The sequence below is a fragment of the Manacus candei genome, unplaced genomic scaffold, assembly GCF_025592945.1.
Source record: "Manacus candei isolate 608988 ecotype Guabito, Panama unplaced genomic scaffold, ASM2559294v1 h1tg000003l, whole genome shotgun sequence".
In the NCBI taxonomy this organism is placed as follows: domain Eukaryota; kingdom Metazoa; phylum Chordata; class Aves; order Passeriformes; family Pipridae; genus Manacus; species Manacus candei.
Window position 1 is genome coordinate 8,724,996 of NW_026138051.1, and position 14,337 is coordinate 8,739,332.

At 38.6% G+C, this 14,337-nt stretch overlaps 1 protein-coding gene across 2 annotated transcripts in view; it reads right to left on the minus strand.

Moving 5' to 3' along the window:
• GRIA3 (glutamate ionotropic receptor AMPA type subunit 3) overlaps positions 1-11,573 on the minus strand; it is a 415,135-nt gene extending 403,562 nt beyond the window's left edge. For both annotated transcript variants that reach the window (XM_051788568.1, XM_051788560.1), the window contains exon 1: positions 11,510-11,573. The gene's annotated coding sequence lies outside the window, so the exon portion shown is untranslated. The remainder of the gene's footprint in view (positions 1-11,509) is intronic.
• Positions 11,574-14,337: the final 2,764 nt, after the last annotated feature.

Below are 14,337 nucleotides of genomic sequence, written 5' to 3' on the forward strand. Positions count from 1 at the left end.
TTCTGATTTTTATTTTTTTTTCATTCCAAGTTCTGAAATTTCAAACACCGTCTACAGACAGAGCAAAGACTTCACATGGAGTTACTCAGGGCTCTAACACGGTGCTGTGAAGCACCAGTATTGCTGTTTCAAGATAAAAATTCCCAGCAATGATGAAAATGATGAAGTCAGACATTTAACCTCAGCAGATACAAATTTTGCCTCATTATTTTACCTTGGCAGCTTTGGGTTTTTCTTTTGCCTACTCTGCAACTTTGGCTTCTAGAATTATTTAGACAAATTTCCCCTAATCAAGTCCTTGCCAGTGAACACAGTTTGTGTTCTGGGGACAACTCTCTCTCTAATTTCTTCTTCCAGTACACAAGCTGAAAAATAAAAGGCTCAAATTAACCAAGACACCAAGGTCAATCCAAGAATACTTTGGTGAAATGGAAGGAAAACATCAATTTAAAAGAGGCGAGGGGGAAGAAAAATGGGCTAAAAAGATACATAGATCCCTTCTGCTCTGAAATAAAGGTGCCCATACACAGCACAGAAGGTTTACACACACATAAAAATGCATCTTTACAAGTAACAGGAAAAAAGTGTAAATCTTTTGACCCAGCACTGCTGGGAGCCTTCCTGGAAATGCCATGGGAATGAGCATTCCACTGAAATGCTCTAATTATTGCACTTTCAGCATGTTACTGTGTCTTGACAAAATTTAAGTTTATGGCACCAAGGACATTTCTACCACTCAAAACAGTTACTAAAATAATCTTGTGTAACAAATCACTGGGTAATACGTTCCGTAAACTGACTTCTCAAACAAGCTTAGAATGATCTTTTACCCTCTCCTTTCACCAGATTAAAAAAGAAAGAAAAGACACAGTGCAGTGGAGACGTGCCCAGCATTTGACAGCCTGGGAAAAAATCTAATTTCATTTGCATGGCTAAGTAAGTGCAGCAGTCCTTACCCCAAATCTCAGATGACTCCCCTAAAGCCACTGCAATCTTAAAAATTAACAACTGAAGATGTATTTTCCTAACTCAAGAAGAAAAAAAAGAAGGGAAATAGGGAATATCAGAGAGGGAAACTGCATACATTTTATAAATACTCAGTGAATCCTATTTACAAAACCCAGTTCATCTGCTACTTCCTATGTTTAAATATTCTGTGACTGGAGAAAACCAATATCTTTCTGCTTATCTCATTCTTATTTATAACAGCTTATTACATTTTCATTCATCCAACTGTTCTATTGGATTTCCAGGCAAGATATGCTAAAATTCTGTGTAAGAAATATATATTTTATTAATGAAGTGGGATCCACCATCATGGAAGAGAACATTTGATTTCTCCATTTTTGCCACCCTGATACCATATTACCCATGGATTCTAGAGGGTAGCTTTTTTCTCAGATTTTCTGTGCTCAGTCACCTTTCTTGCTTATTAACAATGATTATCCTAAACTACCTGGAGTCACCATTAGAAACTGTGATTTTCTCCAACAACCACTTCCCCCAGGGACAATCATGAAAAGCACAGAGAGAAAGCAGAACAAGCACAAGCAAGTCAGAGGCATCAACATCTTCAATTAACATGAATGAAAGAAAACCATGAGCAAAAACTGTTCTGGGATCTGGGCTGAAGTGCATTGAAACCAACAGATCTCTCTCAACCTCCTTCAAGGTCAAACACTGTCCCAGCAGCTCCAGTCTGAGCCCAGGGCTCAGCAACATTCCCCTGCACACACCCCTGTGTTCTGTGTAAGGACAGCCTGTGGTGCCCATCTGCCAACCCCACACCCCTTCCCATCTCTGAGGGCTGTGCTTCTGCAGGGTTGGTATTTCCAGTGTGAAAATATCCAAGGACTGCAAACCCAATCATATCCCATAGGGCAGGAATCTTAACTCCCTAAGTTTTCATAGGAAAAGGAAACTAGGTACACCTTTCTAGTACGAAGATAAATATCAGGCTACAGCAAACTATAGGGAAAATCCCCCCACTAATGCTTTGGTGGCTCCCAAGTACCTCCCTAGATAACTGTGCTGTAATCCTGTGAGGAGTGTTTGAAATAAGCTACAGAAGAACCCATTTACAAACATACAATACAATGAGTTCAGCCCTGTCTCTGCTGTGAAGTTGTGATGCAGCTAAAAACCACAACTGGATAATCTGTTTGTTCATTATGTGCTCTATTAGCATCACCTTCCTTTTTAAAATTCAGTGCTCTTCTTTCCCACTGCTGAAATTCCAAATATGCAGGATCGTATCTATGTTTAGTGACCTACACCACCAATGTGTTACTAAGCTTAAATAGTTAATAGTTTGTTCAGTGCTATATAAATTCCAGACAGTAGTTTTAAGACTGGTGTGAAAGTTGGAATTTGCTGGCTAACACCAAATTTCTGCAAGAGTTGTTACATATGCAAAAGACATTCTGCTCTCCAGTCCCAGATTTGTGGTTGTCACAGTGATTAAAACTCCATGTTTCCTAAACAATTAACTAACATAGTCTATTAAATCTCATTTTATTACTTTGAATGGATTGAGATGGTACAATAATCCAACTCGGAAGCAAGATAGAATTTGCATATCTCTTTCAGAAAATGGATGAGACAGAAAATGAACGACATGGTGGATAAAACCAAATCCTACCGTGTTCTCAGTCTGCTTTGCATTTGATTTTCTCTGCTCAACTATAAACAAGTTTTAGCAGTGATAGACTCAGACTACATAGAAACCAAAGAGAGAGAAAGCTCTCTAGGCTACCAAAACAATTCACTTTAAACAGAATGCACATCATTCAGTATATTTTGACAAATCTGAACATGCCATCAGCCAAAAATGTTTGTTTTCTTTGACTAGTACTGCTGGAGATAGTACTTCATGTTATATGTCCCATGCTGCAATTTAAATTCAATTTTGTCTTTTGGAAAGTTTTTCTCATAGTGCTTCAAATGGAATATATGACCTGCAATTCATTTATATTTCCTATGTAATTAGTAGCTGGCAAGTAAAACAAATTAGGTGCTTGATAAACACAGACAATTATATTTTCAAAGCAGTTGTATTTATGCTTGGAAGGAAGGACAGTTTTATGAATATGTAATCAAGGATGTAAAATTGGAAAGAAAACAAAATAGAGCATAGTTAATGCGGTGGTAGCGACAAATTAACACTGAGCCAAGCCCCCTGCACATGCACTGCCCTGATAAACTTGTTATTAGCAAAGGTTCACTCTAAGAGGAGCTTGGTAATCCTTCTTCTGTGTTTGCTCTTCTTTATTAGTCCTTTGAGAAAATATTGTTTATAAAATAAAGATCTGCACAAGCAAAGATAAGAGAGTCCCCATTCCCTGCCTAACCTGTTTAATGGCTAACAAGCTGGGAATATATAGCTCTTTTTTGCTATTTCCTTTATGCATTTGGCTACAGGTGTGTGCTGCACACCAGTGATTACCCAGCATTTAGGAGCAGCTGTGCCTCCAAATGAAAGATGAAACTGAACTGAAAGTTTGTTTGAAATGGAAGAAAAACCTGGCAGATGGTGGCATCCAGAAATAGCACCACTGAAAGGGAATTTTGTGTGCAGCTACTGCTCCAGAGCACTAGTGAGAACAGGGGGGAGGACGTCTCTGCAATGATCTGCAAGGGTAAAAGGGGAAAAATAAAAAGTAAAGGCAGTTTTAGGGGGAATGAAAACAACAGAGGGGATGAGGAGAAAAGAAGAAAATTAGCTTCAGATGTCAACACCTTAAGAAAGAACAGAAACTTAAAGAAGAATCTATTAGCAAAAGGAAAGGATTACAAGTATCTCTAAGCTGGGTTTATGCCTTGAGCAAAAGAAAAACTAGTGGAAGTACATGGAAAAAAGAATCATTTAGAGAAGGAAGATGAAAACTGACCAGCAGTCAGGATCAAACAAAGAAGAATTTAAATCTTAATAAGCTTTTGATGTATTGTGGAAAGTCATTTTCTTTGAAAGATCGTGCAAAGTCATTATGCTGAAACAGTTGTAGTTCTAAGCTTTCAAAGAGATATGGGGTTAAAGGCATATGCCAAAAGGAACATTCAGTGGAGTAATTTTAGTTATTTTGCAAGAGAAAACTGTGACTTTAGTTTTTCTTAAGCAGCAGACACGGTGCAGATGCTCCTGGCCAGCAGCTCCACAGCGCTCCCCGTGGAGCTGTCTCAAGGTGGAGCTTTGGAGGCTGCAGTGCCACAGCAGATCCCATGTTTCCCTTAATCCTCTTGATGGCTGACTACAACTTTGTGTAAGTATTTGAGCTAAAATTTCTCAGAAATGGCCTAAATCTGAATTTAAGAGGAAATGCAGCCTAACGTGATTCAGCCTTTGGCCATTCCCCACTGGACCAACCCTTCATTCTCCCTCCAGTGATGGTAACACCTCTGAACATCGGAGTGGTCTTGTAAGAGCAATTCACCTTTATCAGGGATACAGGCTTTTGACTTTGACATATTTGTGCATAGCTCCACTCTGTAATTCTCAATAAAAAGGTTTAAAAGTGTCTAAATCACTTTTCAAAATGGAACTTTGCTCGGGAAAGTCACAGAAATCTTCAGAAAAAGAAATCCCACATAACCGATTCCAGTTTGATTGGTCGGCATTAAATGAATCCTATCACTGCTTTCTAAGTGAGGAGGCCAGGAAAAATGTGTTGTTCTCCATTCACTGTGCACACACAAGGTGGGATAATATAATGTGACAGAGTAATTAGAAACTGTAAATTAATATCACATCTGGATACAGGAATAACCTAAAGCTTGAACGTTCCACCTCAGAAACGTCTTTTTCATTTAATGTTGTCTTTTGGCTGCAACTAATGCCAGACCATTCAGTAGCCTGAAATCAGCAAAATCCTAGGGCAGAGCACCCTGAAGACTTTAAGAGATCTCTAATTGCACTGCTCTTCTACATCTCACTGTTTAGGGAAAGCTGAAAACCTTGCCTTCCTGACAAAAACTGTTCCAGATGATTCACACGAGTTACTTGTGACAAGTACTTTGCAAAAATCTTCTAATGTGAGTCATTTTGTGGTGATTCATTTACTTTTTCATCATTTTAAAACAAGCTTTCCTGCGTGAAAAAGCTTAAAGACCTCTTTGAAAAGACAATTTGCAATTGCAAAGCTCTATTTTTCACTAGAGACAGAATTGCTGCTTTGCCAAAACAAAGCCCTTCTGAGCAATTTTCATCTATTTCTGGCCTTATAAACCAAGCCCAGTCTGAGAGCCATGTTGAAAACAGTGACATCAGATATTCTGTAGCATGGGTGGGTTACTAGGCGACGCTGCAAAGTTCTGCAATGTTATCAAAATCCCAAGCTTTCCCTTGGGGAACTACAGTCATTAGATTATATTCACTCATTAAATAAATATCTGGAGCAACGAAGTACAAAACTTGTGAAAAGTTTCTTATCTGCATCAAAAGGTTTCCTTCAAAAGTTAATTTTACACATCTTAAATAACAACTGATGTTTTCCTGTACAATGAGTATTTGTTTTGCTAAGAAAGTGTAGGGTAACCACTGTGCCAAACTGGGAGCTATTGAGATCTACTGATTAGGGATTTCTATATTGGACTTGAGGTTCTAACATTTTCTCTAAAGTGTCCCCAGAAGACCAGAATTCTGACCAGGAATACACTGGAAGAGACACACACATACATATATAAAACAAATAGTCTTAATATATTTAACCAGTTGCAGTAGTCATGTGGAAAAGTGGGCAAACTTCTAACCAAGGGAAACCACCTAATACTGGGGAATGTCACTCCCATTTCAACTCCCTGAGAGCCAAGATAAAGGATTCCCACATCAATAGCCATCCACAAATTAGCAGAATTTTGTAGAGAACAAAACCAAAGAAAGTTGTCTCTGTTGCTGCTCTAATGATGGACTTCTGAATCAATAGCATGGATTAACAGGCCTGTGCTAAATACAGAGGAGCTGAACAGACAGCCCTGGGTAGAAGAAGGAAATGACAGTCATTTAACGATAGAAATGTGACAGGAACACCAAAAGCAAAGTCAAATTTGAAAATAAGTCCCCATCAAATGCTGCTTTCCCAAAGAATATGTGACTGTAAAACAGAGAAGCTTTCACAGACTGGGCATGCTTTGCTCTGCAGTTGTTAAGTCTCTGGAGGGAGCTGAGGATACTCTTTCAGGAGCTCAGATTTCATACATCACATTTGTAGAGTAGAACCATGATGCCCAGGTAGAAGAGCCTGAGGCTTTTGAAGAGGCTGAAAGAAATTTCAGCTCGGCAAACATAATTCAGGAACACAATTTTTCTTCCCTTTTGCCTTTTATATGCTGTTATTATAACAAAAATAAATAATCCAATGATGTGCAATGCACAGATCTGTACAAGTAGTCATTCCAAATGAATGATCACATGTACTAGAAAGGGCAAAATCTCTGTCTTCCATTATACATAAATTAGTGTTTTGCATTTATGCAGTAAAGCAAGACTGAATAATGTATTACAGTAATGAACTTGTTGGGAAGACAAAAAGCTCTGGAGTAAACTCTCTCCCCTGATATATTTGTGCCATTCTAATGGTTTCACAGTGTTTTCAGTGTGTCCTCATTTTCTCAGAAATTTGGATTTCAACTGTTTTGCGACATTTTATTAGGAAAGCACAGTTTTCTCCACATTCCCATAGGAGCTGAACTCTGAGGTTAACTAAAACTCTCCAAGTCTCTTTCTGCTAAGAGCAAAGTTATACTTCCATATTGTCCCTTATTTAGGAAAGAAATGTACAAAAAACCTGGTGCTTATGAATGATGCGGGAAAAAAAGTACATTAGCAAACGGTTCTGGAGATCTTTCTGGTAAAACTATTCAGCTATTTCATAATAGCTATGAAAGGCAAGTACAGTTCTTTCTTATTTAAGAAATATCCTCAAGTAGAGCTTGTTTTCTGCCTCCAGCAGCTTGTTTCCCCTCAAGCCTGTTGATAGAGTGCTGTCTATGAATACGCTGTTTTTCTTGGTGTCTGCAATACCCATGCTAACAGCCTGAAGCAAAAAGAAGCAAAGATGATGGAGGTGTTTCAAATATTCTCCCTGTTTCAAACATTTTCCCTGATGGTCAGAAAAACTGAGCAATGGAGGGATACAGCACTGCCTAATAAATGGGACAAGGTAAACAACACCCATGAATACAATGAGACACGTTGTTGACTTTATCTGGCACACAGACAGATGCTTCTATGATATGCTAGCATTAATCAAAAGCAGAATTATATACTTCTTTATGTCCATTCCTGATTTCACCTGCATCAAAAATATAGGGATTCTTGTTGTTCCTGCAGTAGCTCTCCAAATCTTTAACAAGCTCAGCCACAACCAGCTTCCTGCCAAAATCAAATTTTTTTACCTCAAGTTTTTTATACCTCTCCTTTTTCCCTCTCTAGCCCATCAGTCTCTAACTCCCAGATGTAGATGGTGCTACACATCTATAAGCTGTATATATACAGTATGTAGCTGCTGGTTATAAAGATATAAGCTCAAGCCCTGGGTTGTAGGGTAGCCCTAAATTTAGACATTGTTCAAGAGCAGTAATGCTCTTAATGAAACCCTGTGCAAACATTCTCCTTTGTGTCATGCATCGATTTATAAGTAATGAGATACTTGAAAAAAACCCAACATAGATAAGTCAAATATATTTCAACTTTCTTAGTGCTCAGGCATACCTTATTGGCTAGTTACTCCAGTCAGAGTCTAAAAACTGCAATGGGAATTAACTCAATGTGCATTGGTTGTTAACCTAAAAATACGTCTCTTTTCACTCTGTATAATAATTCTAAGAGACAATTTAAAAAAATGGGATTTTATTACTATAATTTTATTGGAATTTATTATCTCCATTCTGTGAACATCTTCAGAGTCACTTCTGGGTTGTTGAACCACCAATCCACATCTGTTAAGATTTTTTTTGTCAATGGCTGAGGCTCCCCCAGCGCAGGGTACTCGCTGAAATCAGCACATGCAACAGAAGTGCACTGCTCGTGCCTGAATGGTATCCAGTGTACAAGCTGTGGCAAGGCAGGGCACCCTTAAACTTTCTAAACTCCCAAATCTAACAGAATTTTTACTTTAGTCTTCTGAGTATTGGTAAATCAGTATCTGTTACAGCATCTGCTGACCTGCTGCACTATCACAGCTATCCACAGCTACCCCACACCTTATGGTAAAGTTCTTATCTCCTGCCAACACAACATTAATTCCACCTCTAGACAATTAACCCCCTGTCAGAACCATATTTGGCAGATTGAGATTTCTCAGGACTCAAAATATTTTATTAAAGGCTTCACAGTTTAAATGCTAACAGCACTAATTCTCTTCTTTGTGGAGTTCCCCCAGGGAGGGATAAAAGAGTCAATTTAGCTGACTAGCCTTTGTTTTCAGAAGCTGACGGTATCAAAAAGGGCTGTAGATAGTGGATATAATCCTGCAATATTAGATGTTTTGATGTTCAGCTCTAAGTGAAGTGGATGCCTAAATTATTAGTATACATAATATTTGCCCCTTGAACTGAACTATGTAATTAATACAGAAATATGAACACATTAAGTTAAAAGTTAAATAGCACAACCAGAAAGCGTGATATTAATGTTGCTTTCATTAAACATCAAGAGGAACAAAAAACATATAGAGGCCCTTTGATTCTCTTCAGCTGCTGTTGTTCTCTCAGTGCCTTGCAGTAGGGTATTACTAACATATATGATCTGGTACACATTGGATTTGCTCTCCTTGTGTTATAGACTTTAATATATTTCTATTAACATGATAAGCATCTGATTTACTTCACAGTAGCTTTAGAAATAGCAATATTGTTTGATAAATCCAAAGAATATCTAGTAGAAATTATCTCAAACTGCACCAATTTATCTTGCAATATACAGGCAAAGTCATACCATATATGCAAATGTCTTGCAAATCCCACCTGAAAACACTATGAAAATAGAAAATTATGTTTTATTACAAGACTTTTGTAGTGTAATAAGATCACTTCCCTAATTCATTAAGAAATGTCTTATCCAACATCTTGAAATCTTAGAGAATTTGAACAAGGCACTGAGAGCCTCAATAAAAATCCACTTGGACACCAAACTTTGCATATTCAGTATTGAGAAGAGAAATAGATTCATGGGTGAAAGATCATTTCTCATTAAAAATGCCTGAAAGAAGAATGAAACCTTTTCTGAACATCATTCATTATTCTCTAAATTTGGGGTTGGCAGCACCAACAGCCTAACTCGATTCACATCAGAACCTGAATTCATGGCATCTCTTCACAGAAAACTAGGGAGATGCCAGTGGGACAGCAATCAGGGTTGGATAGTTTGTATTAAATTTCAGGACACAGTACCTAAAAATACACGAAAATAAAAGACAACTGAGATGGCAATTTGCCTTCCTCTAATCACCTGCTCAGTGCAGTGCAACGGGAGCATCTGCAAAACTCAACAGACTCATCTGGGCATCTTAAAGGTGCAGCTGCCCCGAGGAAAAGGGCTGGCAGAGTCCTAGATGGTCTTATTCCACTGGTATTGTCAAGGGTTTAGAGTTTGCTTTTAACAGAATCCTTGAAAACTCAGATAATAATAAAGGGAACAAATCTAAAAATCTATCAGCTATATAAAATATTAGCCAATGTGTAAACCTAAATACAATATCTAAAACATAACACGTAAGCAGCCACCCACTACAGTGTTGTGGGGGTGAGAGCTCCAGTCAGACAGCTCTTGGAGGTGGGCTGCAGGACTGGAAGGTAACAGGCAGACAGACTGACTTGGAAGAATAGAGAAGGAAGAATCTGCCTCTAATAAACCAGTTTGATGAAATCAGTACAGTAGAGTTATTGTGCCAGCAGACTCTGCTCTGACAGCAGAGTAGCTCTCACTGTAACCCAAAGACTCATGAGGAAGCCTGGGTAAGAAGAGTGATTACATCTTCCAGGGCTCTAGAGATGCTCATTTATTAAATTCCTTCCAAATGTCTTGTACTAAAGCAACTTTAGAAAATTTAACGCAGTAAATAAAAAAGTTGCAGCTTTTAAATTGATTGTACTAAATGTCAAATGCAATGACTGACTTTAAACGCACAGATGTCTCATCAGACCTCCCTTACATCTTTTGAGGTATCACCTGCTGGCCTCCACTGGCAGACTGTGCCAGAGAACAATATTTGGTCTGCTTCAGGGAACTCAGCAAAACCCATTTTCTCATTTTTGTGTTAATATCTTGTGACAAAGCAACGTTACTCTGTAAGTGTGAGTGCAAACACTGGGCATGAATACACCTTACCATGAACTCCCTTCTCTTGTAATTAGCCCTTTACTAGCAACTATCTTCCTTGGTTATGGAGCACTTTTATGTTAAAGGAAACTAGGGCTAGAACTTCATATCATGTACTTTCATAGTATAAATAAAATGTCAGACAAAGTTTTCCTTTTGCTTAATCTATTTACTAATACTGTGAAGGACAGAGAATGGAGACAGCTCTTGCTTATTTCTACTGTGTGCAGGATGTTGCCCTCCTGAAGTGCTGTACTTTCCTAACATTATCTCAGGGGATGAAGCAGTTTCCTAAGATTAAAAAGGAAGGGGTGATTGTTTTAATTAACCTGCTGCTACTGAAAATCTAAGGAGATTATCTCCACATCTCTAAATACATGCAAGATAATAATATTTTTCTTGTTAGCAGAAGAATTCTTCTGGATTCCCATTTTTAATATGTATTCTTTGCCCACAGAAGGACAATTACAATCCTCCAATATAAGCAGACAGCTTTTCACAAAAAATCAGTTCCATAAATAAAACCATGCAGCAAAACAAACAGAAACATTTAGGCTGTTGCTTTCCTTCAATTAAAATATGACAACAGCTGTAGCAACTGTGCAACAGAGAAGAGCAGAGGAAGAGAAAACACTTCGTCCATCTTGATATGACCAGTTAATTGAGGGAAGTGGAAGAGTGAAAAACATGTGGTGCACTGTGTTCATGTGCTGACTTCACAGAGTTGGCATGGAACCAATTTCAAAGTGAAAAATAGCTCTATGCAATTATTTAATCTATTCATCCTCATCTCTAAAACACCCAGAGGTGATTCTGCACGTTCTCAGTTACAGAAAACTCCCTCTAATTTCAAACATTTAGCACAGCAAAATCATTCCTTGAGAATGGTTAGGAAATTCTTTTCAGAATGGTCTAGGAACTTCCACTGAGCAGGTTTGTGAAAGTCAAATCCAGAAGGACCTTGCATACTTGCACCTGGAAGCTTACAAAGCACCAGCCAGTATTACACAGCTGCAACCAACACTTGTAATCTTTCATTTTCAACAACACCCATTCGACAGAAAACTGCTTAGTAAAAGGGAATTTAAACAATATACAGGCTACCTCCCTTTTCAGCTCTCTACAAGGAGACCTTTAACTCACTATTTATAACTTAAGCCTATAGATATACACTGTAACACCAGATAAGTTACTTACAGCTGTATACCAGGAGTAACTTCTGATCTCACACCTTCCCTAGTGGCAGCTACCAGGGATGAATCCCAGGGTGGTACACTCTGTCAGAACAAGATACAAAGATTCAACATGTCAGAGCTCAGGGATGGAATCAGGCAATTCAGTGAGAACGTGCAGCTCCAAAAGACACATAAAACCAGGAGCCATTTCCTGCTGAAGTTGAAGGACCATGAGGGGCAGAGGTGTACATCAGATGGCCAATTCCTGACTTTCTAACCTATTGTTTTCCTGTCGTTCTTTGCCTTCCTTCTCGAAGTCTATTATAATGATGTATTTTTAACCTGTTTCTTCAAGAAATGAGGCATATGTGGTTGTGTTGCCTGGCCATCTGTCAGTTTGCTATTTTCCCTCAAGCGCATTTGGAACCTGTTGAACAATTTCAGCCAATATGATAGAAGACTAAAGGTCTCAAACATAGAAATTTCTGCATATTTCATCAAAAATTAAAGCTAAAGGAAGAGGAAGACCCAGTGCATTGCTGTGTATGTGTGGCTGTCCAGGCTGGCATAGCACAGGACATGCTGCCACAACCTCCTGGCATGAGCAAGGCTGTGACAGGGAGGCTGCAGACCCAGGAGAGGAGAAGGAGGTGAGCTCTGCTCATGTGCAAATCCATCAGAAATCCATGGTTGTGCTTCCTCAGCAGGGCCCTACATCAACCAGCAGTGGCCTCTTCAGGTTTCAACCAAAAACCAGGATACAATCCCTGAAGGATATTTTGTTCTTTTGGGTTTGTTTGTTTTTTCCCCTCCAAATAGCTTTCAATCCAAGACAAAACCAGAGGAATGGGGTGCATTAGTGGGAGGCAAGGAAAGAAGGCCAGAGGTGGTGTGACCATTTCATATGTATTGGAAATGAACACAGGGGATCAGGATGGCCAGAGGTCCAGAATTCCCAGACACCAGATTTTCCATCTAGCTCATATAACCTCTGTGTTTGATCCATAAACACTGCAGATTCTGAATCATTCAGTAGCACACAAAAATCTTATAACCATCTTTAGTTACTGCATCCTAGTTTTCTGGGTGGGAATATTGGAACTTCCATACTGGGGCTGAGCAAATATCAGTTTAGTCCTAACTGTCTCCAGCTGTGACCAGGAAGGAAGGGGTATAAAACAATGATACTACCATTGATACCTGCACTCACAGCTCCCAGGGATCCACAGATTAGGTTTTCCTGAGTCAAACAGCATTTGCATCCAAACAATCTTGTTTAGTTGTCATTGCTGTGTCTATCCTCGGGTAAGCTGCCTAGTTCTTTTTTACACCTATTTACAGTTCTGTACTCAAAAACTTCCAGTAATAATGAATTTTGCAACTGAGTATGTTCAAAAAATAAAAAAAAGTCATCTTTTAATTTCTTTAGATCTGCCTAACATCTAAAGAAGCTTCCACTATTCTGTTATGGGAAACAATATATATTTGTTATCTACCTGCCAGCTTCACATTATTTATTTTATAGATACCCATCATATTTTCCCTCAATCATCTCCCTTTCTGGATGAATGAATCCCAATGCATTTGGCATCTCCTCTCTGAGAAATCTTTTAGTGCTTTTGACCATAATTGACAATCTGTGTTCCCCTTCTCCCTACATTTCCAGTGCTGGGTGTATCCTCCCTGAGAGGGCAGGGCCAGAACTGTGCATTCAACATGTGGACAAATGGGGAATAAGTGATGGTGTAACAATGTTTATAGTGTTGTTCTCATTTCCTTTACTAATAATGCCTCAGATTCTATTTTATTGCTAAGAAATGGTCTAATTCTTTAGAGATGCCCATAATGACTCCAAGATCTCTTCCCTGAGCAATAGTAGAGGATTTAGAGTCCATTATTCTGTGTCTGTTTATTTTTTCCGTGTGCATTCATTTTTGAAACACTAAATTTTATATAATTTTTCTTTTAGTCACTATTAGATTTCTGTTATTATTTCTATCTTTCTTCTACTCCTCTATTTTTGTTAGCATCTCCATCTTCTAAATCTTTTCTGTATTTTAAATTCAAAAGTACATAACCTTATCTTTATGTCCTTGTGACTTGCACCTTCAAGTTTTACCAGCAACATTGAAGTCGATCATAATAGTGAAACTAGTTTTGACATTATCAAGGAAAATGATAAATTAGCTGTAATAAGATATATTGAAAGCCAAATTAATTGTGTAAACTTTATTATTTAACAATTCAGCAACACTGTCAGTGCTTTCATCTACATCCTTCTGCAGCTCCTGCTGAGGGATTTTGCGTACCTCATATATATATGTATATATATCGTGCCAACGTCTTTACATAAGGGATATTTTGAAAAGATTTCCTGAAGTCTTTTGCTCACTCTCAGCACCGTGTAGAATTATCCACACTATTTGCAATGTGATTAGGGAGTCTTAAATACTGCTTTGTGCAATGGAGATACACTCTGACAATATCTGAGTGGCTGGTGAGTCATGCAGAGTTTGGTTTCAGGAAGGCAGGACTGCATAACAAAGTGTGAGGCTGCAGCTCATCGCCAGGGCAGTCACACACCACCTCCCTCATTGGAAATGCAGTCACATGCCATTATGCTACTTTTTGTACAATATGATAGCCAACTATTCTTAGCAGGCATTGTGTTGAATGCAAGTGGAATAAAGTACAGCGTGACTGCCCCTTGTGCTATTTTAGACAAACACCAAAGTGTTTTCACAGACGCTGTGCTGAGGCAGAAGGGTTTCACATTAGCAATCCTAAGTACTCAGCCTAAGCTGCATAGTCACTTAACAACTGCAACAACCAGAGGTGTGCTATTCAGTG